Raw genomic sequence first — 25802 nt, 5'->3', positions numbered from 1 at the left:
CCTATAACCTCTAGTAGAAAAGTGTGTCAGGTAACTCAAACACCCCGGGGGACACACGGTTAACAAAAGTACGGGGACCTCATGAAGACAAGTATTAATTTAGACTCCACCTCCAAGCATGGAAGTCAACCGTGTTAATAAAACATAGCCCTTGGTGTGGCTTTTTACCGTTTGCCATTTTGTGGTGCGAACAAAGTAAGCTTGTGTACATTTTATCAAGCAAGTGATTCTACCTTTAGGCTTTTGGATAAAGACAAGCCAGCAAACGCAATTGGTTTGCATGTCTGGAGATCGCTCGTCAAATTTCCGGCTGGATGTGACCACTGTGAAATCAGAGAAAGCTAGTTATACATCCACAGCTCGTAAACTGTAGTAAGTGGGTATACGTATTTCGGATGGGACGTAAAGCCGTTGGTCCCATGTTTTTTGTAACGCATGTAAAATAACCCAGTGCACTTATCGAACAGAGAAGGGGTTCGCTCCGGTGTTCCTGGCTGTGGCTGCTGTATGCACCGTAGCACCCTGTAAACCCTTATAAGGTGCTACATAATTGGGTCTCAGATTTCATAACTTTCAAAAACCCCTCTTTCTGTATACATGCCTTGAGTATCTTGTTGGTAGATACGTGCGCTATACTAAGACTTCGATATTAAGGCACTTGGATCGATTTCACAAAGAGCTAGTCCTTACTTATGACTAGTCCTAACTTAGGACTAGTCCTAACTTAGGACTAGTCCTAGGAGATACTTAAAAGAAATATGGCTAGTCCTAAGTTAGGACGAGTAACTCGTCGACGAGTAACTCGTCGAGTAGTAACTCGTCCTAACTAGAAACAAGACTAGTCTTAACTCTTTGTGATGTCCACCCCTGGACACGGTTGGTAATTGTCGAAGACTGGTATTTTCACTTGGTGTACCCCGGGATATGCATACAATAACAAACCTGTGGAAATTTGGGCTCAATTGGTCATCGAATTTGCAAGAATAATGAAAGAAATAAAACAACTTTTGTTTGAAAGAAACATACTTTGTGTTCCTTCAGATGTATGATTAATATGCTTCGGCTGAAGTATTTTATTGTTTCAGTGAGATACAACCTCAAAAACTACGTTACTTTAGATGCTGTTTCTCACAATGTTTTATACTATCAACAGCTCTCCCTTTCCCGTTACCGATTAAGTTTTATGCTAACAATTATTTTAAGTAATTACCAATTGAGTGTCCAGTACCTTTAAAACTTTGAAGTATTAGGTTTAAATTAGTTTCTTTTGTCCAATAACTAGGTTGCTCTTTTCTAAAAATAAAAATAAAATATGGGAGTAGTTAAGATGAGGGGCATACGAAACTATAATTTAAGTTTCGATGAGTTGTTTCGGCATTCATCAAAAGATGTCAACTTGGTCTCCAATTAACCCGATTTGACGAGATAAGTTATCATGACTTAAAATACTTTAAAAAGCAATTTTGACATGATAGTGTAGGACAAGTGAACCTTTTAGTAATATTTGCGAGATTTATTTGTACAAATCGACTTCAACATTTATTTATTTATTCTAATTCTTCGGACAAAACAATAGGCCGTCCAGGGAAGGGCAAAAGTAAAAAAAAAAAAAAAAAAATGTCATCAAAAAAGATGTGCCGTCCATTCAACACAGAAATCTAAATCGTAGTGAAAATGTAAACAACAAGATGGCAAATAAAAGCGAAACACAACTATTTATAAAACACCCACCGTTTTAAAACTAAGGCCCCTAATTGTAAAACGTAATCAGAAACACCAACTAGACGAGATGAACTCGCGGAAAAATAGGTACAAGTAATAACATTGTTTAAAGGAACACGTTGCCTTGGATCGGACGAGTTGGTCTTTGAAAAGCGTTTGTAACCGTTTGTTATATAATGCATATGGTTAGAAAGATGTTTAAAAAGTAGAATACAATTATCCACACACGGTCGGCCATTTGGAGTAAAAAATTGGACTCCCATAAATGGCCGACCGTGTTTGTCGACGAGGTAAAAGGAAAACCACGCAATTTCGAGTGATACTTGTGTGGATCATTTGTATTCTACACCTTTCTACCAATAAGCGTTCTATAACAAGCGGTTGCAAACGCCTTTCAAAGACCAACTCGACCGATTCAAGGCAACATTTTCCTTTAACACTTGATTTCCTTTTGTGTGATAACATTATTACCACAGAAACACAAACATATTGTGTACTGTGTACGCAACGCCCACACGCGTGCTAAACAGTAGCTGTAATTACAAAAAACCAAAACCCACACACCTGTGTAATCAAACATAAATCCCTGGAAAGTCTTCAAGTAAATTTAAAACCCAGTCCGAGGAGTTTAAAGCTGGGTCCAGCGCCTAGCTCATCGATTTATTGTCAATCACACAGCGAAGAATCAATTGTCAATATCGTACGTGTTGTAATGAGTATGGACCCCCACATCCGTTGCTATAACAATCAATTGACTAAATCGTATGTGCTGTATTGAGTCTGGCACCTACATCCTTTTTATGGTTTTTGTTTGATAACCATGACTAAAAGAATGGGACGCGTCTGTTAAGCAATTGAACTGTTTGAACGGGAAGTATTTTGAACAATCTAAGAATTGTTGGTTCGTGGGCAGCTGCGGAAGCCGATGTCTGTATGAAACTGCACGTCCATTGCTCGAGTTTACAATAAAAACAATTTACAGTATAAAATCTGGTCGAAAAAGTCTGTGAATTTGACTGTTCTTGTTTTAAAGTCCAAAGTACATACGTCTCAAATGTATCCGCTTTGATCGTGGACTCTGATCAAAACAGTGCGGCTTTTTTAACAAGGCTTCCTGTTTTAAGACGTTTTTCATCTTCTGTGCCATGTCGGAATACATTACGACTTAGGACATTCCAATTAATTAAATTACAGACTATCTCGAGGACAACTAAACCTAAACATCAAGTGAGTTATCCAATTTGACTTTTCCCTAATGACACAGGGAGGCTTCAAACTATAAATCTCAAACCATTTCGAAACCGATGATGGGTATATTTAGTTTCCTCTCCCAAGCAAGGAAGACGGGTTTCCTCAAGCAGAAAATTGAGTTGGGGAAGTTTTAACTTGTTTAGGGTGTCTATATGGTTTGGGGCATGTTGGGGAGGATATATCAAAGCCAAGTCGCCGCGACGCCATTACGGATCTATTACAGGAACAGAAAAAGATTAAAAACCTCTAAATGATTCGATAGCCCAGTTGTGTTGAAAGTAGATGGGTTTAAATCGTGACGAATATGCTATTCAAGGATGTAATAAAAGTATCGATGTCAATTGCTTCTGAAAGCATGTCGATGTGGACTCCAGTTTAATCCCGACAAATATGATTTTTCTCCCATTATACAACATACAAATCAATTGGCTTTTCACAATCCAACTTGAAAGCATTAGCACCCTATTAGGGTATGACGTTGACGATGTTCGAGATGACGTCATGATCGTGACGTCATTTCGGACAATGCAAAATTCGTCTGAGATATGATACAAAAGCTTAACTGTATCAAAGCGGAGGTTGAACTAAAATGGGCAAATTTAATAAATATTGTTTAATTAATGGGTAAAGATTTGTAAGGTTTAGTAAATTCTTTGTGCAAAATGCATTCATGACCTTCTTTTCTATGATCGTTTTGTATATTTAGTGTGTAGTGTTTTTTTTGGGTTATTTGAACTCCTAATTGGTTCATACCCTTTATAACAAATGTAGGCCTATACACAAACAAAACTAAAAACATAAACACACTACGAAAATTGAAACAAATTTAAACAGGTAAATCAAACGTCAGGTAAATAGATAATTTTGTGACAGTTCGGTAAAAATGTTAAGATTTGAATCTGAAGTCTGAAATCCTTTTGTAGGTTTTGGGAAACTGCAATGCACCCGTGTCTGAGGCTTTGGCTCATGGCCTTTAAAGGCAGTGGACACTATTAGTAATTACTCAAACAAATTCTTATCATAAAATCTTTTTTGATTACGAGTAATGGGGAGCAGTCGATGGTATAAAACATTGTGAGAAACGGCTCCATCTGAAGTGACATAGTTTTCCAGAAAGAAGTAATTTTCCACGAATTTGATGTCGAGACCTCAGATTTATAATTTTAGGTCTCGAAATCAACCATCTAAAGGCACACAACTTCGTGTGACAATGGTGTTTTGTCTTTCATTATCATCTCGCAACTTCGACGACCAACTGAACTCAAATTTTCACATGTTTTTTTTTTATGCATAATTATGTTGAGATACACCAAGTGAGAAGACTGGTCTTTGCCAACTACCAATAGTGTCCACTGTCTTTAAACAAGATGAAATATCAAATGTTGATATTGCGGTATTGCTAAGCGTATACTGCTGTGTATATTTTGTTCTGTAGGTTAACTCGTCTTGCTACTTGTCCTACTACCGCGGAGTAGATTTCAAGATTCAGGATAATGCTTAGTTCTGAAAAAAGAGCTGTCCTGCTTAATAATAAGTACTACCTTGGGACGTACGAAATCGGCCGGGACTACTTTCGCTTTGTGTAGGGACTTCTCTTTATAAACTTCACTACCGTGGATTGCGTCTCAATGTTTCGACTAGTATGATCTAGTCATCGTCAGCAGACCGTTCATAACCACAGAAAAGGCTGGTCGAAAAGATGAGAACAATTAATAAGTCACTACGGAGCAGTGAAGTTAATAACAAGAAATCCCCACTAAGCTAAAAGAGTCCCGACCGATTTCCTAACTCCCCGGGTAGTACTTGTGAAGCAGGACAGTTCTTTTCAAAGCTCCGTAGAGTCTCCTGAATTAAAAAATCTACCCGATGTCAGTATAATAGCTATACAAGTTCTCACAGGAACAATTTACATGTCCATCAACGTTGTGTTACTGCAACCCAAGTATACAATTGCTACTTTTTACAACTATGCTAAATTTAAGCAAGGGACCTCTGCTTTATTGATGTCGTGTGAATAGCACTTTAGTCCACTTTGACTTACAAATCGCATTGTTATTCAATTATTGCCCTTGATGTTCCTTATCTTGATTCACAGAGCGTAAATAACAAACATGAGCACCAGGCTGCTTATCGCTGATATCCCCGCTAAGTACCATAAGAACCTGATTCTGTAGATACCATTTTGAAAACAAAAGCACTCAGAGGCAGCGCTTCAGCCGTTAAGTCTCTTCGGCCTTGACCGTCCGTATCGCGAGAGGAAATTCAGTGAAGAATCCTTAAAGGAAGGGTAGACAATTTTTGTATATTTTGTTTTAGTTGTATTTGTAAGTTCGCCCCAAATATGGGGCTATAGAAGCAAAGTTAAAAAATGTGAAAACAGCTCTGAAGGTAGGAATTGATAATTCTCTTAAAAAAGTCGAGATTGTAAGATGGAGGGAAACATGCACCAGGCAAGGAGTTCCAAAGAGATGTATGTATGGGGGAGGGGGTGGAGGTAGGAATTGATATTCCTCTTAAAACAGTCGAGATTGTAAGATGGAGGGAAACATGCACAAGGCAAGGAGTTCCAAAGAGATGTATGCATAGGGGAGGGGGAGGGGCGGGGGTGGAGGTAGGAATTGATATTCCTCTTAAAACAGTCGAGATTGTAAGATGGAGGGAAACATGCACAAGGCAAGGAGTTCCAAAGAGATGTATGCATGGGGGAGGGGTGGAGGTAGGAATTGATATTCCTCTTAAAACAGTCTAGATTGTAGGATGGAGGGAAACATGCACAAAACAGAGAGTTAGATACGCACAAGACGTAGATAAAGCTGTTGGAATAACTCCTTGTTCTACATCTCAGACTAACAAAGAAAGGTGTATGGGTAAGAAGAAGCAGAAAGTCTGGTTTCACATTCAAGCATTCTGATAGGAGGAGCTAGGTCGGACACACTGATGGCACATTTACCATTAATCTTTGCTTACAATAGAGAAATATTTATTTGTTTTCACCCACAAGTTTGAACCCCGTATAACTTCATTAAAAATTCGAAAACAGTATACAACTTATCAAAAAATGCAAGATACAAGTAATTTTTTTATGTCGAACCTCTTTAAAATGCGGCTAAAGTTTCTGGCCTAAATATTATTTTCTCCTTTTGTCGTTTTATGAATTGCGATATACTTTGCTATGTTTACACTCTGCTATATACTTCAAATACACAATAGGAAAATTTACAGCGGGGTTAATTAGTTCCTATGTTTTCTTACCTCTTGTAACCGACCTCAGAAAATAATTGAAGGTATTTAAAAAATAAAAATAAGGCTTAAAATTACATCAACAATCTTCCATTAGTCAACCTTGTACATGGATCCTTTGTACAGGTGAATAGTTAAAGCTTCGCATGCAATACAGTCCAAGATTTACAAACACAGTAAAGGTTGAGTTTGGTTTGTTATAATGCTAACCAACCTTTTTCTATTAAAGGCAGTGGACACTATTAGTAATTACTCAAAATAATTATTGGCATAAAACCTTTCTTGGTGACGAGTAATGGGGAGAGGTTGATGGTATAAAACATTGTAAAAAACGGCTTCCTCTGAAGTGCCATAGTTTTCGGACAAAAGTAATTTTCCAAGAATTTGATTTCGAGACCTCAGAATTAGAATTTGAAATCAACCATCTAAACGCACACAACTTCGTGTGACAAGCGTTATTTTTCGTTGATTATTATCTTGCATCTTCGATGACCAACTGAGCTCAAATTTTCACAGGTTTGTTATTTCATGCATATGTTGAGATACACCAACTGCGAAAGCTAGTCTTTGACAATTACCAATAGTGTCCACTGCCTTAAACTATTATACGTTTATATTGGGAGAGCATTGACATGTATAGCATCAGTGGTGATTTTAAGAAGTTGTCCTGTGAACGACACACAACAAAACAAAAAATGCTTAATTTAAAATGCCCACAGCACATTAAATAATATATTTGTTTACTAGTGTTGCTAACTGACGGGAGACAACGCCGGAGAATAGAAAAAAAAAAAAAAATTCTTTAAATAATCACCACTAATCATTTGCGAATGAAAGCTTGTTCCCTTCCTGGTCTAAAAAAATATCTATTCAAAATTCGAATGTTTAAAATACATTTTGGGTCAAATAACCCATTAACTCAGAATCAGTATTTGAAGGTCCAGACCCCACCAAAATCCGTCAACCAAACCCTACCGCACCAATAGCATGACAGCGATTTTGACTGAAATATAAAAACCTGAATTCAGATTTGCAGTTCCTATCAATGACCTCTTACACAGACTAAACATCAAATATTTTGTCCCAGTGTAAGCCGCGCTGTATTTTGCCCTAAGGCAATGCATCTTTCACCCTAATCGGATAGAAGAAACCGCGGTGGACCCAATAACTTCTAAAATATGTTTCAGTTAATAACATCCCCCGATGGCAAGTTAAGATAAGTGTTCTGTGTTCTACGACGTGCGCGAATTGCTACTCAGTTCAAAAAAGTCATTTTCTTCATCATCTTCTTGTTCTCCTACTTCTATGTTTTTTTTTGCTGGAACCATGGAGGTAGAAATACGCAACTTTTTCAAAACCTATTTCTCGACAGTTTTCATTATAAAAGTACCCTTAGGCTACGGTTTTGTTTTCTTTTCTGACAAGATTTGAATTCCATCGTGATCTTCAATTCAAAACAATAAAGGGGGATTTGGTACAATAATCCCAGTACACGTTCCATTCATGTCTTTGATTTATCACATAACAATGGTAGTGTCATGTCACCTTGAGGCCGAAGAGGTTTACAATTTTAAATGAAGACCCTTATAAATTCACCACACAAAATTATTTAATAGTTTAAGAAAATGATCAGTATGAAACTTACCCACAACACGTTGTTGACTAATCCGCCAAAGGTCCCTGTCAACTTATACATCCAGTTGCACGCAATCTGAAAGAAAACAAAAGGCACAATTTCTTTAATCACGAATTTCCTTGTGGGTAACAGATTTAAGTTGATAAATTGAAGAAAAAAAATCCTTAGGGCCGTCGGCTTAGGCCTGCAGTGTTTAAAGTGATCAGGCAAGCATCACTTAAAATAAATTGAAAGTCGAAACTTGTTTTGAAAAAAGGTAAACTCTGTATCTCAAACAATAGTGGATTATTTGAAGGATCACAAGAGCAAAAACAACTCCAAAACAATCCCTTTGAAATGGGTACTGTAACAAAAGTCCCATTGAGATATGAGAAAGTAATGGCAGTCCTTGCTTTGACTTCGAGCAATTCAAACAATGGACATAATGCTATCTTAGACACGGTATTTTAAAGGGACAGTGCTACCCCACATTCTAAAAGACAAACAAAAGAGGTGCCACACCCTGAAAGAGACACCTCAAACTACCTAACCCCACTTGTATCAATTGTGTGATCCGGGTGGATTTCACAAAGAGTTAAGACTAGTCTTATCTCGAGTTATTACCAGTTATCTTAACTAAGGAAAAGCCTTTAGTTTATATTATCCCTTATTTCTTTCGAAATCGACCCCTGCCCAATTTAACAGAACTGCTTAAGCACCAAACCAAGCTTAGCACAATTAACGAAAAAGTGCAACCAGAATAAGGTTACCAGCCAAAACACCGTGTAACATTCACACTTTTTGACTGGTATCCTTATTATAACTCCTAAGCAGGGATTTCTTAAATTGGCTCTTCCCTCCAATTCTCGGTTATGCATTAGTGAGACTAGTCTAGTTTACAAGCAGCACCTCGGGATAAAACAGACACGTGGGTTTATAGTGGACACTACAAGACAACAAACAGTTAGAGATGTAAATTGATATGAGTGAATGCAGTGGTTTGTACATAACCGGATTAACATTATCTGATTTCGTCCCCAGGGGAATTGTTCTCCTTCGAAGCTCGTGGAATGTGTGCTAGGATAATTTATGCAATGCAATTGTGGCCATCATATAATATCAAATGATTGTGAAATGTTATTTTTATATATATTTGTTATATAATGTTTATCTGATAAAGTTTTTATGACAACATATGTTTAATTTGTTTATTGTTGTTAATTTGTATTTGATCAATCATTACTTAAACGATAGGTTAAATTTGATCAATAATGAACAGTCACTCTTTCACCACCAACATTCGTATGGAATTAAATACACAGTACACTATTGGTGATTGTCAAAAACTAGTCTTCACAGTTGGTGTATCTCAACATTTTTATGCATAAAATATCAAACCTGTGAACATTCGAGCTCAATTGGTCGTCGAAGTTGCGAGATATTAATGAAAGAAAAAACACCCTCATCGCACCCTTGTCACACGAAGTTGTGTGCTTTCAGATGCTTGATTTCGAGACCTCAAATTTTAAATCAGAGGTCTCGAGATCAAATTCGTGGAAAATAACTTCTTTCTCGAAAACTACGTCACTTCAGAGGGAGCCATTTCTCACAATGTTTTATATTATCAACCTCTCCCAATTACTCATTACCAAGTAAGGTTTTATGCTTATAATTATTTTGAGTAATTACCAATAGTGTCCACTGCCTTTAGTTCAATGCCGTAAACAAATTAAGCTGTAACTAAATAAAGATGTTCCTTTTTAGGATAACAAATGACCAAGACAACAATTTGCAAAAATACGTATCCAAGGTTCCAAACCTAAATGACCAAAACAATGAACAGTTGCCACTCTTTCACCACCAACATTCGTATGGAATTAACACAGATTTTATGATCAGTGATACAATCAAGAATATTATAAGACTATTAAAATTAAACTGGAACAACAGACTGAGGGGCGTCAAACTTAGTCCGTCTAAATATTAACCACAAAACCTCAAGAGATTTCGGAAGAAATTCGTTCATTAATCTGATTAATCAGTCATCACCAATAAGACCGGTTTTGTTTTAGACAACAGATGTTGTGTCCAACGTAAAAACTGCCTAATGCGGCAACATGACAAATTCAGAAGAGCTTGGTCACTCATGTATATCAATTTCATGTGTGAGAATGAAAGGTCATTAAAGCTATTATACCCTTTCGGTACAGACAAAAAAATTGTTCACAGATTTACAAATAATTTACAGGGTTTACAGAAGGTAATAGTGAAAGACTTCTCTTGAAATATGGTTCCATGAAATGCTTTACTTTTTGAGAAAACATTAAAACAATATAAATTCTCGTTAGCGAGAATTACGTATTTATTTTATACACATGTCATGACAAGGAGAAACGCGCGGAAACAAGAATGGGTTTTCCCGTTATTTTCTCCCGACTCTGATGACCGATTGAACCTAAATTCTCACAGGTTTGTTGTTTTATATATTAGGTGTGATACACGAAGTGTGGGACTTGGACAATACTGTTTACCGAAAGTGTAAAATGGCTAATTATCCCATATTATGATTTCACATTTCAATTTCAATTCAAAGTCACATTTATTTCCATGCTTCTTGAAAACAGTACAAAGCCATTGCAATACTTTTTTAAAGAAGTATTACCATTGTAATAGATGTTAAATTTGCATCGGGGATAAAGAATATTAATTTTGGTTTTTACCCATATACACCGATGTGTGTAGCACTGTATACTCAGTACTTTCCCGTGTCCTGTGAAAAAAATCACAGGCATGTTTTATACTCGAGTGGCATTCGAACCAATACACAATGCTCTGTTACAAGGCAGATACAAATCAATAACGTATAGAGGCATCATCTAGAAGCCGAGGCTTGTGGTGAGATGTCTGATGAACAGACAAACACAACATACACATAATAAAGAACGAACGGACAGACAGGCAGAACAAAGACAGAAATGATGTTAAAGCCATTGGACACTTTCGGTAAACAGTATTGTCCAAGGCCCACACTTCGTTTATCCAAACTTATAATTATATACAACAACAAACCTGTGAAAATTTAGGCTCAATCAGTCATCGGAGTCGGGATAAAATAACGGGAAAAACCCACCCTTGTTTTCGCACGTTTCGCCGTGTCATAAAAGGTGTTTAAAATAAATCAGTAAATCTCGATATCGAGAATTGATAATGTTTTAATGTTTTCTCAAAAAGTAAAGCATTTCATGGAATAATATTTCAAGAGAAGTCTTTCACCATTACCTTCAGTAAACCCTGTAAGTTATTTGTAAATCTGTGAACTTTTAACAAGATTTCTATTCCGAAAGTGTCCAATGGCTTTAACAAAGGTGATAATAATAAATAGAAATGACAATAATGTGTTATCTAAAAATTATAGATTTTTGGGGTTGAACAAAGAATTGACTAGAGTGGGATTCGAACCAACGACCTCCGGATTAACGTGCCGGCGCTCCACCAACTGAGCTATCTGAGCTATCTAGCCCTATATTGGCGGTGTCCCTAAAAAGTATAGATCAGAAATATCGGTTAAAATCAGCCAACAAATGTGACGAACATTTGTAATGAAGTCCTTCAGTTTACAAACAAGCATTTGACTCCCACATACAAGTTTTCGTGCATCCCTTTTACCACATAGTCCGGATTTCAACCATCGGTGCTTTACATAGCATCAGTTTCAGAGCACATATTAATAATTATTTCGTAAACACATTTACCTTTCCTTCATACGGCTAGGTCTACATTTAATAGGCTCATTCAATTTAAGGGGGTGACTAATTGAGTGTTAGCCACTTACGATATCTCGGCAACGGGGGAGTCTGACACTGCTAGTCGGGAAATTGTTGGAGCAGGGAATTGCTAAATTTTATCCGGTTATCAAGGGGCAAGTGTTCAGTAAATAATGAACAAATGGATTAATGGTTTTGGAATGTTTGGATACAGTTTTGGTACGGAGCAGATCAATATAGACATGGGGGGAATCCATCTGTTAAGTAAAACAAATCATTTGTCATTATTAATTCATTTGTCATTATTACATTTGAACGTGTCTGTTTTTGAGTTCATCCAATGTTCATCTGAACTGTATTTGTCATTCTAAAGTCAGAATGGGTTTAAGTTTGCATGAAACAAAACAATGAACAGTGTATTCATTGTGAAGATGTCTTTAGTCTTTGAATAATAAATAAATAAATTAAAATTATCAAAACAGTCAAACCAAAGTATGTTTGATAGAGATTGGCTGTTGCCAACTTTACGTTTATCCCTTTCTAGAAGCTTTATCAAGTTTTTAGTGGGAAGATTATCTAAACAAACAAACCATTCACTGTTTTGTAATAGCTCTGTATTGTTTGCCGTCTGTTGCTAAAATATTGATAAATAAAATTAATTCTTTATGTAATTACATTCCATGTGAACATAGCAATAGTTGACCTCCCCGCAGTGTACAACTGACAAACTGTTCATTCGCCTTGGAAGCGAAATAGTGACCCTATGTATACAATTCCCATGAATATACATTTGAAACTGTATCCTAAACCAAACCTGTTTGAAAGCCCTTAGGTTTTTGTTCCTATATAAATTCAAAGCCGGTTGCTTTTGCCTTGCTTGCCCACTCATGTTTTCCTTCCTCCTTAATAGCACACACTAAAGGCACTGGACACTATTGGTAATTACTTAAAATAATGGTTAGCATAAAAACGTACTTGGTAACAAGAAAGGGGAGCTCTTGATAGTATAAGACATAGTGAGAAACGGCTCCCTCTGAAGTAACGTATTTTTTGAGACAGACCTCAGCCGAGGTCTTGAAATCAAGGCATCTGAAAGAACCCAACCTTGTGTGACAAGGGTGTTTTTTCTTCCACTATTTTCTCGCAACTTCGACGACCAAAATTGAGTTCAAATGTTCACAGGTTTGTTACGTTATGCGTATATTGAGATACACCAAGTGAGAAGACTGGTCTTTGACATTTACCAAACGTGTCCAATGCCTTTAAGGAGGGCTTAAACACTGGAAATTCTCCGGGGAAATGTCCTGACAGCGTTGTTAAATGTGTCGTGTGAATGTCATCCACTAGGTTGTCCCAGTTGTCTTTAATACGAGTTAATGTTTCCTTAGCGGGATTGAAGCGGTTTCTTCGAAGCTAAATGTCCTGTTTAAATCCGATCATGAATTACAAGTTGATGTTATGGAGACTCAGTATGGCGTAATGGGAGTTTAAATCTAGTGCATACGATGTGTCTGAAATCACCGGCACGATTAAAGACAGTGGACACTATTGGTAATTGTCAAAGACCAGTCTTCTCACTTGGTGTATCTCAATATACGCATAACATAACAAATCTGTGAAAATGTGAGCTTAAATGGTCGTCGAAGTTGCGAAATAATAATGAAAGAAGTTTCTCCATCCTCAATTATTTTGTATGTTTGTTTGAAACAATTTCAAAACGAAGCTGAGAATATTAAGTCATTGATGTCAACTGTTTTCATGTGTACTCAAAAAACAAAATGTATAATACATTGCTAATTTTCCTCGAGTGTCGTGAAAAATCAGTTATAAACTCAAACTTCCCCATGCGAAAGTATATAGACACACATATCATAATGTTGCGTCACAGAACCTTTTGGGCGTTGGATGATGAAAACACAATTGAATTTTACACCATGTTATAAACGTGTAATTTCCCCCAGTTCCATAATGACTCTATCTTTCGAAAATGAGTGCATCGTTCAAGTGAAAAGGGCATCGTTACGGTTGCTCTTTCTTAAAATAATTGAATAAAATGTTAGACTTACAATAGTCCATTAATGTGTCGGCAGTAATGTTATTGCCATCATTCATTAAAAAACAATCAAATAATTTTGTCAATTTTGAAATGCACTTTAAAGGCAGTGGACACTTTTATTACTCAAAATAATTATAAGCATACAACCTTACTTGGTAATGAGTAACGGGGAGAGATTGATGGTATAACACATTGTGAGAAACGGTTCCCTCTGAAGAAGTATATTTCCACGAATTTGATTTCGAGACCATAGATTTAGAATTTTGAGGTCTTGAAATCAAGCATCTGAAAGCACAAAATTTCGCGTGACAGGGGTTATCTTTTCTTTCATTATTTTCTCCAAACTTCGACCACCAATTGAGCTCAAACGTTCGTTGAGATAAACCAAGTGAAAAGGCTGTTCTTTGACAATTAACAATAGTTTCCATTGTCTTTAATAGACTTGATGAGCCATGTCGTTACAGACACAATCTCGTAAGTGCTAACGCACATTGGTTTATGGGTTAAAACCCAAACTAATATTTGTGTAGCTTAGTTCTACACCAACACGCCCGGGGAGATATAAAACGTGTAAACGTTATTGACTGGATCGATCGTGTACTGTGTAATGTAGAACAACCTCAAATCGCCAGGAGTAAAGAAAATACCCCCCAACAAAGTGATTCAAAGGTGGAAGGCATAGTTACGGAGTTAATCACAAGAAGATTAAACGATCGATGTTGGTTTTACATCGTAGCACGCCTTGGGTAATTTTGGATCATTAAAGGCGATGACTTCTGTTCATCGAAGGGTAGCATGAGTGACAGAAGTGCGGATGGGGGTTGAAGCCATAAGAACTTTACGCAAAAGGCATGAAACCAACTGTTTGGCAACGTGACTATAACTTTTTAAAAGCATCAATACACAAAAGACACAATTTCAGGTAACATGGATCATTAGTCGATTTCACGAAACACGAGTAACTTAACTTATGATGGGTTCAACGCGCCCAAACGTCCATGGATACGGAACTTAACTCGACCTAACTTAGAATGGATTTAGTGCGGCATAACGTCTTCGGATACGGAACTTAACTCTTCTTTTAAGTCATAAGATTGTTCCTAAGTTAGGATGCTAGGGATACGACTTTGGATGTTTGGTATATAAAGAAGAAATAAAGGACTACGACATTCTTGGTGGAATAACATTTGTTTGGCACAAAGGAAACAACCTTTTTGGCACAAGGAATTGGCATAAAGGACCAGGGCCCACATTCATAGAGCTGCTGAAGCACAAAATTTTGCTTCAAGTCACCTGGATGTGGTATTTTTTCAAAATAAAGCTTTTGTCACTAATATATGTGTTTTGATGAGTGAAATGTGAATAAACAGTTAACTAAGGTTTTAAAAAATCAGTTCTTATGTTATTTACAAATTTAAGAGTAGACCCCGACCCGAGAGGGCGCTGTTCGTGACGTCAATCGAGGCAGACTTTGCCTGTAATGCGTAGAGTAAACACAATTGCAAAGTACATGTACGGACCAAGTCGTGAGTTTGAACGTTTCAAAAAAAAAAAAAATATTGGTCTCTTTCCGGCAATGCCGACCAGGTGTATTGCTGCTGAATGCAGAAAAACACTTTTTGAAATGTACCAACTCACGACTTGGACGTACATGTACTTTGCACGTGTGTTTACTATACGCATTGCAGGCAAAGTCTGCCTTGATTGACGTCACAAAAAGGGTAGGCGGAGTCATGTTTTATTGTTCGTAAGCATATACTTTTATGTTTGAAAGAAAACAAAATCTATTTCCAGGTGACTTTAAGCGAAAAAATCATTGCTTAGTAAAATCAGATTACTGGCCAAGACTCAACTCAAATGTTATGCTAAGTAAATAACAGCTAAATACCAGTCACAAGCAATGTATGACACTTTGGCCAGTAACATGTGTAAAATAGGCGTGCTACTATTGTGCTTAACCCTCTAGTCCCTGCACCGCCCGAGTTTGCTAAAAACTAATACTTCAAGATTCTTGCAGTTAATTACTTGAATCGTAGTTCAAATTTTAAAAGATAGCCACAGCTTAATTTTTATGCACAATTTGAACCTTGATATTTGTATAAAAGTACAAGTTCGCATGAGAACAATGAATGTCTCTCGTTAAACGGCTACGGTAATTTTTATGGCGAATAATATTTGTTTGTAAGGATAAAATGGACACAATAGCTTTTCAAGGCTTTTATCTGACTCAATTATTATACTGATTAAATGCGAAGGCGTTTTCGACAATATTATTATCATGAATGATGAATAAATACAGTTTCCTTTGTGTTTACTAATGAGCGTCTTGTTTGGGTAAGAGCTAAATTATTTCACCATCATTAGCTTCATTAGCTTAATAATGACTATCGAGGATTCTTTTGATGTTGTTTTTCTACAAACACAAGCTAGCAAGGTTTCCTCCTACCACTACAGTATATCGATAGGCGGTTGGGCGGTCCAGTGGCTAAATGGTTAAGCATTTTTTTTGCTTAAGCAGCTCTATGAAATTGGCCCCTGTATGTACTGTAAATACGACATTTGTGTTGTAAGGATACCCAGGATATGTCTTGAATGCAGCACTGCTTATACCCAATGCAAAAATATACACTTTATACTTGAACCAAAGCCCCGCATTGCGCAATCAAAAAGCAGCACTGCGCACTTGACTGGACTTCAATATAAATTTAAATCCAAATTCTTTGGCCAAGGAGGAATACCAGGAGATGTGTATGTCCAAGACGATACAATGTCTTCCTGCTCAAGGTCTTTCTTAATCAGCATCAATCCAACCGTAGTAATATGGTATCAAATGGACTTAACGGCCGATCTGCTGTTTTTTTCCCGCTAGTTTCTACGGTTCGCGTTATCTAATGCTTCATTATAGTTCAAGTCAATCATGAATCTATGAGCAACTTCCTGAATTAAGGAGTAAGATTAAAAGTGGTTTTATGTACAATGCACATCTAAACCTGATAACTTAAAACTGTGAAAGCGTGACATGTTTTGTTGACCATCTTTTAGGAGACTCCGATGGCCATTGGACATTATTGGTAGTAACTCAAACTAACTGTTAGCATAAAACTTACTTGGTAACGAGCCATGTAGAGCTATTGATATTATGAAACATTGTGGGAAACGGCTCCCACCGAGGTAAAATAGTTTTTGAGAAAGAAGTAATTTCTCACTCAAATATTGAAAGATCTTTGAATGTGTCCAATCGCTTTAACAACGTCTTCAATTATTCCCATGATAATTATTTCCAGAATTAAAACAAGGTGCGCTTTAATTATAATTACAGTAAATTGGTAGCTGTTTGTGAATGCTTACCCTATTCATGCACCCATTGGCAATGATTAACTGCCCTCTAGACACAAAAAAAAGGCTATCAAAGGGAACACTAATCACCATGTTTCAAAACACATGTTTTCACTTAGACAGTGATCGAAGAAACGCAAAGAAAATTGCCAAAGTTAATGAAAGACACAATTTATCAAACTACTTGTACGGATCCCAGCCACACTAGACCGAGGATCATCTTCGAGTACTAGCAATATTATGTCATGTTCTATCAGGTAATATGATGACCAAAGTATGATCAACAGTTTGACAACAACATTTTGGATATTCATTTTAAAGACAGTGGACACTATTAGGAATTGTCAAAGACCAGTCTTCTCACTTGCTGTATCTCAACAAATGCATAAATGAACAAACATGTGAAAATTTGAGCTCAATTGGTCGTCGAAGTTGCGAGATAATAATGACAGAAAAACATCATTGTCACACGAAGTTGTGTGCTTTCAGATGCTTGATTTCAGATGCTTGATTTCAGGACCTCAAGTTATAAATATGTATCTTTGATACAAAAAAAACCGGTTATTATTTTTTTACGATCTGAGCTGTCGTCTGTATGTTATAATTTCAACTTTTTACGACATTAGTTATGACGGAGGACATAGAAAACGATCAAAATACAAGAAATAAACGCTTCTCCAAAAGAAGAAAAAAAAATGGACGTGACTATGAAATTAGTTTGAGTCGCTTGGTCAAAATAGAGGAAAGCGGGATCGCGAAAAATCGAAAGTGTTTCAACGAACCAAGTCCTTCAAAAACAAACCCGAGAAACCTTTTGCACTGAAATCGATTAATACAATAATAAAAGAAAGAATTTTTTTAAATACAAAAATAGAAAACAATGCTATAAATAAGAGATGTATATTAGTGTAGCGAAATATACAGAAATATACAAAAAATACATAAATGGTGTCCATTAACAGCACTACTTGACAAATTTGAACATTAGTTTTTCTTCCTGTATGGATTTCTGAAGTGGTCACTAAAACACTCCACTGCAAAAAGTCAAAGTCAACAAAGACCATATGGACCACGAATCTAAGTTGTTTTGCTCACCGAAGGTGATTTATAAAGAGTACCCCCCTGATTTTTGTTGGAGCCGGGAGAACTATATTGAGTAAAGGCTGATCGATTCACTTAAAAACAGAATAAACTCTTGAAAATTTGTTGCATAAAAGCGCTCTTTTTCATGACGCCAAAATATGAAATAATGTTGATTTATAATGTCTGAGTTAAAGACAGTGGACACTATTTGTAATTGTCAAAGACTAGTCTTCACAGTTAGTGTATCTCAACATATGCATACAATAACAAACCTGTGAAAATTTGAGCTTAATCGGTCGTCGAAATTGCAAGATAATAATGAAGAAAAAAGGTCTCGAAATCAAGCATCTAAAAGCACACAACTTCGTGTGACAAATTTGTTTTGTCTCCATAGTTATCTCGCAACTCCGACGATAATAACAATATTTTTCATTTGCAACTCACACCTGCTATATCAATGTTATTACTTTTAAAACAATGGACTTAATTGGATCATGCACAAACCATTAGGGCTGTGTAATGACGTTCGGTTATTGCATTAACTAATAACTGTCTTAGATGAGCTTCTTCATCAAACCAGTAGACCATCAACCTCGTTCCTTTACTCTGTACACCCCAACGATCCCCTGAGTCAACACCATTTTTGCCTAATAATCTCATCTACAAATATGGATACGATTCTGCCCCGTACTGTAAATTAAGAACGCTGTATTTGTGCACGCATTGTACATAGATTTGGCGCGGTATATTTGCACCCCTGGCCTGGGCAGATGTTCTTGGACAATAAAATGAATTGAACACTAATATTTGCTGTTGATGTGGCGTCAGTTGAATGGAATCTCAGTTATTTGTGGTCAGGGTTTGGTGGATTTAGCGAGGTCTTAATTCGAATAATACGGACGTTAAGACTGGATGGTTGAGACGCAGGCTGAAGCCTAAGATGTGAACAGCTTTTTACCAGAATGCAGGAATCTTTGTCTGTTAAACTATTTCTTTGACGTCACTCTACTGATGAAAGTGAAGATTCTTTTACGAATCTACACTTAAATGTTGATTCTATCACTTAACTGTAGATTCGTAACAAATCTAGACTTAAACGTAGATTTATAAGGAGAATTGACTCTAAAGTGTAGATTCGTAGATAGAATGTACGTGCCGAATTAGGGCGAGTGCATTCATCCACGAATCTACTTGGAGTATATTCTCTGACTAACACTATTTCCCCCAAATTTGTACTTTGTTAAACGACGTCTGGTCACATTTTAAAACTATTTTGCAAAATTTCGAGGCATGTTTGCACCATCATTATGTAGGCGTACAATACTTCGATCAGTACTAAAAGTAAATGTTGTTGGAAATTGAAACACATTTTGCAGATCATGTTACCTTTCTAAATAAAAGGACGGTCTTTTGTCTTTAGATTGTACTAAACTATTTCGGCTTGCACATTTAATATTCTATCCACGAATCTACACTTCCTAGTCCATTCTCCTTAAACAGAATATGAAGACGTAAAGGCCCGGCCTCCGTCTCGTCATCTCTTAGGAATAAAGTTAACTCTAAGATTTAATCTATTACCAGTTAACTTTGGGTTGCATAAAGGCTACACGATAAGAAAGGGAATTTCTCGACGACAGGTCAAAAAGGTCGTACTCGTACAACGTAGGGCAGTGCCTTGCAAATATAAAGCATTAACGTAATAGGTAGTTTCAAAACCAATTTGTAACTGCAACGTTTTCAATTCCATTCAATAAAGGAGGAGCAATTCGTTCCACGGTAGGTCAAATTGGCCATACAAGAAGGCAATTCACGTACCAATCAACCCGCAGAATATCAGCCATAATTGACCGACAATGACCGTCATGCTAGCACCCAACAAAAGCTTCATCTGCCCCCGTCCATGCGTCCATTTCATACACAGAATCAAACAAAAGATAGATTAACGGACAGCGAGAGTGCATCCCATCTCTGACCTTCAGGACATCACATATCAATTCAGAGTGAAGCGGTGGCTAATGTGTATTTCTTTTAGGGATGACTATTTTTTGATTTGTGATTTGAGCATTGTAATGCAACCATAGTTGAAGAACCCTTTTTACGGATCAATATTGGTTCGTCGTAATTTTCCCGAAAACTAAACTCGAGGATTCAAATGAATAGCATTTTTTTTTACTATTAATTGGTTTATTGCATAGCCTACAATCACATTGTACAAATGAGTTTGAGTTTACACATGATGTACACGATTGTGTTAATATAAAGGGACAGGTTTAAACTGGAGGATTTAAACATTAAGATGTCTGCATAACGTCTGATTGATGGCCTAAAGCTCTCCAAATCGTTAATGTTCAATGTTAGATCTTAATCACTATAGAAGTTAGAACCAGATGACGTAGATCACACTAACAATGACGTCACTACTATCATACTTTTACAGAAACGAATTTGATAGTATCTGATCTCCTTTTAGCGTTTTTGAGACATGGTTGACAGTACTGTATACAGGAGTATGGTTTGGGTTAAACAGTAAATTTACCCAAACCTAATTGTACATGTATGTTAGTGTCTTAGTAATGCGTCCACCAATATTTCAAAATGGCCCAACTTTTAAGGTGAATATTTGAGTCAATTTATGAAATACCATCATGTTTTTTTTTTCTCCAAACGACCGTCAGTAGATGGGACATGTCTTTACAGTTCACAAGAGCAATCAAATTGTATGCGATTTGATGCATTGCATGGTGAGGTATCCATATAGAATTGGCGGCAATAAAACACAGTTAAAAGGCTATCATTTTGTATCGAATCAGATTCCACGTATCCGGTCCGAGGGGTACATCCGGGTACTTTCACCGCTACAGGTACGACACCCCTCAAGTGACGTGATCTTTTTTCGCGCCTTTTTGAACTATGCGCATCAGTATACGACTGTTGCATGTTGGAGGCTGTTTTCAGGGGGATAACTTGTTTGTTTAGCTGAAACAGACGGCGCCTACTACATCGAGACGCGTGCTTTGGCGGTGTCCACTTTAGGTTCGAGGTTTGTTTGAGCACGTATTTGATGTTTGGGGTCGAGTCACGTGCCTGTATCGGTGTCTCGGCAGAGATGCCCTTGGATCTATTAAATACGGCTGTTTTATGAGCTGAGCAGGTGTTCGGCAGGTTTAAATGTTTGATGTTCTTTTTTAGTGTGTCCTTGATCTGGATTCGGAATTACGAAAGTGTAAATCGGTCATCCTTTCAATTAAGAAAAATCAATCAATCAATGAAATACTATCCTTGCTGGCATGTAATAATTTCAAGTGCTATTTAATTTAGACTAGTTTCTAATAATTTGGTTCGATTGAAGTTTTTTCCAACACCTTATGTGATAAAAGCTGAAAATGAACAAACGGCCAAACATCACAACTGATAACTGACACACAAATACAACCTAATACACCTAAGGCTTTTCAATGCTGCTGTTGACTTGTTCAAATGAGTACAAATACAAATCTATCACAACACTCCAGATGGGCACATTACAATACTAATTAAAAAACGAAAAATAAAGAAGAATATACTAAATAACAAATACAGACATAAATAACTTTAAAATTGATTATTTTTTACTAAAACGGATTGCTGCACGTTATAGAAAATAGTGTAAGTTTAATTTTATCTTTCTGAATGATGAATTAAAAAGTGAAATCTAAACTTTGTAAGTCGATTGGCAAAAACAGACTTAGAATCAGCATACAAATATTGACAATACTTATATTTATTCAATCACTCTTCTACGAGTCAATGGGTTCTCATTTGAATGAACACAGCCACCCAGATTTGTTTCTACCATAAAACAGTCGTCGGTTCCTCCAAGGATATCATCTCGATCAAAAGGCATTGCCAACAAGCAAAGTCTACCCTTGAGCCACTTAATTGTAACAGTTCACTCTCCGGACCTTTACACTTCCCTTTAAATCAAGATCTAACATCCGCCCCTGCAAGTGACCATTACTTATAGTCTCTTTGCAGAAACTATTTCAGAACCCTAGCCTATAATTGGTGCTGCTTGATTTGAGCGATTGTCCAAACATGCAATATGAACTACTGTTAAGTGTTTGGAGACAGAGATTTGGGTTTCATCTTTTGAAGGGGATTCAAATAAATAGGCGTGTTTAAAAATTGCTCAATGTGTTATTTATACAACGTGTGCATAGGATATGAAACGTAGATAGCCGCGGTGAATTTCATATGAATCATGATATGATCCTTCGGATGGGACGCAAAGCCGTTGGTCCCGTGTGTTGTGTATAACGCCATAAAACGAACACAATGCACTTTGTGTTCCTGGTTTTATTGTTAGCATATTGTGCCACAGCACCTTGTAAACCATCACACGGTGATATGTAAAAGGAGTATGTGTCATAATTGAAACATAGTCCCACATACCTTTCAGAAAAATACTGAATGTTAAAACGCCTTTAGCGTCACTGAGTGACGGATATGGGCGCTTTATGAAGCCACTATTTTTTAATATAATAATTTATTATCATCAAAAGATAGCCTTGCTAATCAATATCTCATTGTTTAATGTGTTCATAAAATATGTATTGTTTCTGAGGTGTTTTCCCAAAGGATGTGACATTTGATGACAACGGGGTTGGAAGTTAGCAGGTGACTTGATAAGAGTACATTCAACGATTTACTTTAGATCTTTGAAATGTGAAATTCAACTTTAAAGCAGCGTCACTAGCTAAAAATTGAGAGAGTTGTGCGAAGTAAAACCTCACTCTCTTTTAACCAACACACACCAAATCTGCAAAGTTTCTCCAATTTCCTTTCAATTCTTTCAAGTTAAAAGATTAGTTTGGAGAGCTCAGTTGGTAGAGCGCCGGTACGTGAGTACGGAGGTCGTTAGTTTAAATCCCGCTCCAGAAAAGTTTTTCGTTGTGCAAACCAAAACTACTTAAAACTTACCCAATCATTTATCAGTATACAACAAACAAAACACCGAGTCGACCTGAAAATCTTGAACCACGCAATGAGGTGCATTCCTTAATTTTTGTTTAAACCCCCCCCCCCACAAAAAAAAAAAAAAAAAAAAAAAAAAAAAAAAAACTGGCTAATGAAACTTTTAGACGTGAAATTCCCAAGTAAAAAAACAAATAAAACACTGACCTGAAAATGTTGAACCACGTTAAGTGCATTCCTTACTTTATAGAATCCCATCAAATTATTGGAGTAAAAACAAACCCCCGTCCCTGCGGACTTGAAGCCCAGTTTCCAACTCCGCCAAGAGACGGCAAAATTGATACTTTAATCTGTCTCTTATAACAGTTGATATAGTTCTCGATTACAATATGTCAGTTCGACTTTACTTTAACACAACACACACACGCAGGTTTTAATCATGATCAAGCAATATTGTCATCGGTGATGTATCGTTACATACCCTTCATGATTAATTTTCTTTTGGAGTAAAAGACCGAAGAGAGCTCGGATTGGCATAACATTGACGCCATAACGACGGGGAAAGAAACACGGAATGACGGGGCTGTTCAAGTGATTCAATGACTTGGTGTAGGTGACGAACGACGTAGTTCTGGACAAAAATTACTAGTAATTAGGAACTCGAATTTAAAGAAGCAATACAGCACAGGAGAGCAATTGCCGTCTCGATTTACAGATGAAGTTTAAAGGTGCACTTGGTATTAAACCTTGCTTAAAATGCCCTAGGTATGTAATCTGACTATCATCTGTGCCAATTTCATAAAAGGTTGCTTAGCATGGGAAACTCTTGCTTAGCAGACAAAAAGGTTTACGGCCAAAAGGCCTTATCAATTCCTGTGCTGTGAATGGCTTCACGAATTCAATTTAAAGTTACATAACATGGGAGCCAAGTCAACCAAAACAAGGACGTAGCATAGTTGTATACATGGGTTTAAAAAGTTCTAAAAATGAATCCTCAAATATTGTTGTCCCTTCCTCTTCTTTTTGTTGTGGAGTTTGTGCAAAACAATCTGGAGTTGCCTTTGTTTTAAGGTTTAGGCCTATAGTGTCTTTACTCCAAATTATTTTTGTCAATATAAACCACAAGACGATCAGAGCATACTGATCGAAACGTCGAGTTAAACCAACGGTTCTTTTTAGAACCACCCCAACTCATTGAGAGATTGTTATTACATGGTGTTACTGCAAACTCTTATATTTCTTATCTCCACCATGCAAAGTTTCAAATCCTACATAAACCACAAGGGAAACTGACTGGGTAAATAGTTGGTAGAGCGCCGGCACGTTAATCCGGAGGTCGTTGGTTCGAATCCCACTCAAGTCAATTCTTTGTTCAACCCCAAATTATTTTTGTGATGATAATGTTAATGTTTTTTAAACAACAATAATTGGTAACTTACACAAACAGTGTTGTGCTCTGAAGCTTATCAGATCAGAAATGAAAAGGATTTCGAGTACGCAAAAGAGATTTATCAACTCAGTTTTTGTATGGGAAGTCTTAACACCAAAATGCACTGAAACCCGGCAGTTATAAATAATAGGTAAGTTGTTTCACTTACAGTCAATCCATTGGTGGTTTTGCCCCGCCGAATATCTTGATCAGATTTTAGTGACAAATTGCACCATGCTATGTTTTGCTTTTAGATTAATGGCTCATGCTTTGAGCTGAGCATTGAGTGCCGACACAACTCTTTCTTCGACGTTGCTGGCACATCACAAAATGTCAGGTGGAAGAGCAGAGTGGCTGGGCAGTATGGCTTTCTTGCTGCTTTTGCTGGATCTATCTGGCCAACACCCTAAACCTGGAATGTTCTTCTCTGGCTAAACTACTTTGCCTAATCACTCTGCGCAAATTACATACTTCAATGACCCAGCGTTACATAACCTAAAACGTCTATACCTGAAACCCCATGCTAAAAGAACAAGGGAATGACCAAACCTCTACACTCCAGTGAACCTAGTCGATGTCAACCTCAAAGGAAATGTTTTAAGAATTTCCTGAAACGCCCACTGGGTGATAAACTCAAAACTGGAAGCTATTTTCTTTTCAGACCGTAGAGATATTTCAGGGGATGTTTTCTACTATCATCATCATATAAGACCGTGTAAGTTTAATGTAAATATGTGATCTAAGACGAGTTTTTTTCTTACCACTTCTGTAATGTTTCTTGAAGTGGTGCTTCGTTCCATATCGTAATGTAAAACCCGTCAACCTGTATTAAGCAAATAATTATTTTACTGTCTGTGTGGAGATGTCCAGGGCCCTTGTTTGCGCTAGGCGACCTCATTTCGTCCATGGGTTAAAGAGATGTATGTTTTTATTTTGTTGCATATTATGGCCAGACTGGGTGTGTATGGATTGATTCTTAAAAATTGTGCGTTGTTTTTGTGGGCAACATTTATAACTTTTTGATATTTGTGGGTCTTTTTAAGTTTTCAAAAATAAATAGTTAATATTCGACGTTTCGACCCTAGCAGAGTCTTTCTCGAAGGTTAAAATGACAACACAACAAACATGCACTGAAGTGGGCATACATGAATGGATTCAAAAAGCCGTTTTACTCCCCAAGAAGGTTTGTAGAATGTTGACCCCTACTCACAAGGACAGAACCTCGTCTTTACATTTTTTGAATCGCAAAACAAGTTTTCCGGCATTCATTGATAAAATCCCGATGCTGTTTTGTCTTACGATTCATAAAAACTCCCACATGGTCATTGAATTTTCATTGTTTCAAGGAATGTA

At 36.9% G+C, this 25802-nt stretch overlaps 1 long non-coding RNA gene across 1 annotated transcript; it reads right to left on the bottom strand.

The window, feature by feature from the left end:
* Positions 1–4552: 4552 nt before the first annotated feature.
* On the bottom strand, positions 4553–24855 carry LOC117305320. The gene is made up of 3 exons (XR_004520664.1): positions 24619–24855; positions 7859–7924; positions 4553–4660 (listed from the first exon to the last, which is right to left on the bottom strand). It is a non-coding gene; the product is annotated as an uncharacterized LOC117305320 (long non-coding RNA).
* Positions 24856–25802: the final 947 nt, after the last annotated feature.

The sequence above is a fragment of the Asterias rubens genome, chromosome 22 (genome assembly GCF_902459465.1).
Source record: "Asterias rubens chromosome 22, eAstRub1.3, whole genome shotgun sequence".
Classification (NCBI taxonomy): Eukaryota; Metazoa; Echinodermata; class Asteroidea; order Forcipulatida; family Asteriidae; genus Asterias; species Asterias rubens.
The sequence above is the reverse complement of the archived record's forward strand: the minus strand, read 5'-3'. Positions and strand labels throughout refer to the sequence as shown.